The sequence below is a fragment of the Sander lucioperca genome, chromosome 2 (genome assembly GCF_008315115.2).
Source record: "Sander lucioperca isolate FBNREF2018 chromosome 2, SLUC_FBN_1.2, whole genome shotgun sequence".
NCBI lineage: Eukaryota > Metazoa > Chordata > Actinopteri > Perciformes > Percidae > Sander > Sander lucioperca.
The window spans coordinates 47,038,617-47,042,987 of record NC_050174.1 but is presented as its reverse complement, the minus strand read 5'-3'; the positions used below and the strand labels follow the sequence as shown (position 1 = coordinate 47,042,987).

The following is a 4,371-nucleotide window of genomic DNA, read 5'->3' as shown; positions in this document are numbered from 1 at the left end:
ATGGAACACTAAAATGTTTGACAATCTGAGGAAATAATCGATGAAACCTTCTGAGATCTAGAGGATGGTTATACTTTGGTGTTGAAGGGTCATTCACCAAAGTCACACAATAACACAAACAAACTAACCAGCAACTCCCATGTTCTATGAGGTAAAATGACAGTTTTTGTCAAAGGGGTCTGGTGGCTTGGAAGAGAGCATAGATAACAGCTTAAGTTCCTCGTCGTAAAGGGCTGGCTAATGGCAAGGTAGAGCTAAATATATAGCTTGTAGACCGATGATTTTTATGTGTCTAAAGTAGGTTTAGCTGCTGCCCCCCGTCCACAGCAGTACATTGCTTAGCTTCTGTGTCGGTACTCATGCCTGGCTCTCCAAACAGGGGGCGTGCCGACCGCCATCTACTGTAGGTGTAATACCCTGACTATGGATAATTACCTCATACAACCCCACTTCAAAAAATCCAAACTATCCCTTTAAAGTCAGTCTGTCGTACGTAAAGCACTTTGAATCACCTTGTTGTTGAAAGGTGAAGAACAAATAAATGTGTCTTTCCAGACAATTATGCTCTGCTTCACTGTTATCAGTCTCTTACTGTATATTTATTGTTGTTTTTTTCCTTCTGTCTTCACACAGGGACAAACTAAATATGGTAACAGGCAAACAGACAGACAGATAGACGGACAGACAGAGAGACAGAGAGCAGTAATTTAGCTCTGTGGGGTTCGGCCATTTAAACGGCCTCTTTATAAATGACACAGTAATGAATTCACAGCTACCTGCTCCATTAGCAACCCCTACTGAGACACACACACACACACACACGCGCAATATATTCAACTCTCTCTGGCTCTCAGGTCAATTAGCAGCTAATTGGTGGACAAGCGCTTATGTTTGATTGGATAATTTACCAATTAGAGCTGAAAGGAAGTCTGCAAGAACACTGACCTTCCAGGTACAAAACATGTACACAGAATACATAACAAGTTCAAACTAGGCATACACAGAGTACACACAAGTTACATATACAATAAAAAAATCACATACACATCACCTATGGTCCTTTAGTTTGATGCTGTCAGTGTTTAAACACCTAGTTAATAGCCGTATATACTGTTTACTGCATATACTTAAAATACTTCATATACATCATATTCTCTCCTCTCTTCTGCTCTGCTCTGCTCTCCTCTCAGCAGTGTGTTAATTGCAGGGTAGCAGTGGAGGTGGAGGGAGCGTTGGAATAGCGGTGCGGGGCGTCCAGGAGGAGTCAACCCTGTCATTTAGCTCTCTGGCTCTGGGCTCAGACTGGCAGGGAAGCTGGAGATTTTCCCAGCATGCCTTGGGCCAGAGTGGACCGAGTCTCGCTGCGGTGGGCGCCTAATGGCAGCGGGCACACACACATGGGCACACACACACACACACACACACACACACACACACACACACACACACACACACACACACACACACACACACACACACACACACACACACACACACCACAGTGGGCCTTAATGACAGCTGCCTTTTAATGCTGCACTGAGAGGGGAGGTTACCTTTGTGTGTGTGTGAGTCTGTCTGTGTGTGTGAACCACAGGGGTACTTGTCAGCCTGAAGGGGGATCATTTTGTCGCAGATTTCTCTCTGAATGTGAATGTGAATGAATTCTTTGTGCTTCATTTGAGCAGCAGGTTGTAACCTGACAGCTCTCGGTTTTACAGGAAACACTCAGAACAAGTGAATTACACCTTTTTCATAAAACCTGCTGCTGGCACTTAACGGCAAGCCGAGCATGCTTCAGATATCTGCACAGCGTCGCTCTAATGTGGAGGTGTATTACAGGAACAGTGTGACATCTCATGGAGTCCTCTGGTTTTCTTCTCCACAGTCTCACGTCTGTCTCACGTCCAGTGTTGTGTTTGCTGACCTCTCACTGGTATCAGTTTTTATTCTTACTAATGTTGAACACGTAGACGACAAAGTGAAATGACCACAAGATAAATGTTGAGAGCAGGTAAACCTGAAGACAGCTATGACTGTGACCACATTCTGCAGAAGTAATGAAGATGGTTGCTACCCAATTTGAGCCAATCAACAGCATCAGAGCAAAAGGCAGAGCTGTGATTGGTCCAAAAGACCTTCAATCATTCTCATCAATACAGTTTTGAGAGCAGAAAGCAGGTTGAGGCTTCACTGCCTCACCACTCAAGTTTTTTCCTCTGACCTCTCAGTTATCATCTGTACCCTCAACACATTTCCCTCCTCTCTGTACCTGCACATATCATCCTATACTTATGACAACACTACATGCTAAACATTAAGAATCTCAAATGGCACTTTCACTGTTGCTTACATCCTGGGAAATAAATAAAAAATAACAGCTGCAGACCACAAAGCCTCTGTGTGTGTGTGTGTGTATGTGTGTGTGTGTGTGTGTGTGTGTGTGTGTGTGTGTGTGTGTGTGTGTGTGTGTGTGTGTGTGTGTGTGTGTGTGTGTGTGTGTGACACTGAGACAGGATAATGGCAGGAAATCATTGGCGACACTGAGCTGTCCGCCTGCCATCATTATAAACTCAGTGTGTGTGTGTGTGTGTCATTTAGTCATCAGTAGATCAGAGTTTATCGTCTCTTTTATGTGTCTGTCAACCATCAACATCCATCTATCTGTCAGTTATCTCCTTGTTCCCCCTCTCCTCTCCTGCACAGCCACTCTAGCTCATAGCTAGGGATGTCACGAGAACCGGTACTTCGGTACCAATTGTTACCAAAATTCTAAAAACATGGCGGTACTCATTTTTCCACAGTACCGTAGGTACCGGGGGATGAAATCCTTCCAGACCTGACGGGGGCAGTATATACGCCTAAAGTAAAAAATGTTCTAGACTGCCGCTAAATGCTGAAGAAGAACACCGACCAACACGGAAAAACAGTGAATGGCCCCTCATCTCCATGTTCGGCTTGACCACATTCAGCTTCTGGCTTTACTGTACATCTACGGCGGCGGCTTTCACAACTTCACCTGGTACTCCCAAACCGCAAGTGAGTCTATTTCTCTCTGCCGTTGTCCATCACAAACTAACGTGTGCTCTGATAGCGCTTGTTTTAACGGACCTCTATAACATCAGTTAACTTTAACCAGGAAGAAGATACAGGGTAAGCCAATCAGAGGCAGAATAAGGCAAAAATAAGGTGGGCCACGACCTGTGACGTTGACACGTCTAGCGGATCCGATCTAGCATCTACCCTTTTTTTCAGACACCATGGTCACTGCTAGAGTTGAAGATGACAGAGAAACAACAGCAAATCCTCTTGCTTCCCTGAAGTCACCGGGTTAGCAACACTTTGCCTTCCCTGTGAGTGAGTTATGTAAAGAAACAATAAGGTGAAGCATGCCAGCTCCAATAGGACTTCACGGTGCGTTCAATTGCAACTCCGTAAACTAAGGTGCGTTCACTTGCACTTTATTAAATTTGAAAAACTCAATCTGTTGTTGTAAAGTACAATTCTGCTAATCTAATCTAATGGCTCTTTATTTGGAGAATCGTGACACCCCTAAACACAAACCAACTAACAATCGAGGCAGCGGTTCTGGTTCCGGTTCTGAGGTTGCTGGTCAGCAGTAATGTTACATTTCTTAGCTTAGCATTACTTAGCACAGCTAACTCTCCTAACCTTTGTCTGTAATTGATTACTGAACTTTTAGAGGTGTGGCCTGCTGTACTTAACAGACCATAACTCTTCAATGCTAAATTGGATTGCAACCACATTTGGTAATATTGCACATACAGCCACATTCCACAAATGTGTAACATCTCATACAGTTCTACCCACAGGGGTGTTACAGTCACATTAAAACACATTTCTACAATTCTGTTGACTTTAATAAAATGAAAGGTAAACAACTTCTCCATGACATGACATTTTTAACTGCCGTATCTCTTTAATGTACCAAATTCAGCAAAGGTGTAATGCTGAACAAGTCTGTAGAATGTGATGCAATGTCATCTGTAGGTAGCGCTAAATGATTTGAAAAAATACTGTTAGGGCTCTCACAGCTCTCACACACCTTTTCTTCGGAAATGCAAATATTATTGTTACTGTATGTTATTAATGTTAAACACGAGACGACAACGTGAAATGACCACAGGATGAATGTTGAGAGCAGGTCAACCTGTGCAGCCATGGCTGTTACCACAGTCTGCATCAGAGCAAAACGCAAATCTGTGATTATTATTTTGTTAAAAAAAATTGGTATTTCCAAACTTAGCACAGCTAACGTTGACTCAGCTAGTGCCAGCGTTCACATTATTCATAACTGTATTGATTAACTTACTGTGGTAACCTACATCACTATCATTGCTAGGGCTGAGTGGG

The 4,371-nt window shown here is 43.4% G+C and overlaps 1 long non-coding RNA gene across 1 annotated transcript in view; it reads right to left on the bottom strand.

The window, feature by feature from the left end:
• Positions 1-255: 255 nt before the first annotated feature.
• LOC116051651 overlaps positions 256-4,371 on the bottom strand; it is a 13,669-nt gene continuing 9,553 nt past the window's right edge. The window contains exon 3 of the long non-coding RNA XR_004105396.2: positions 256-266. This is a non-coding gene — a long non-coding RNA (uncharacterized LOC116051651). The remainder of the gene's footprint in view (positions 267-4,371) is intronic.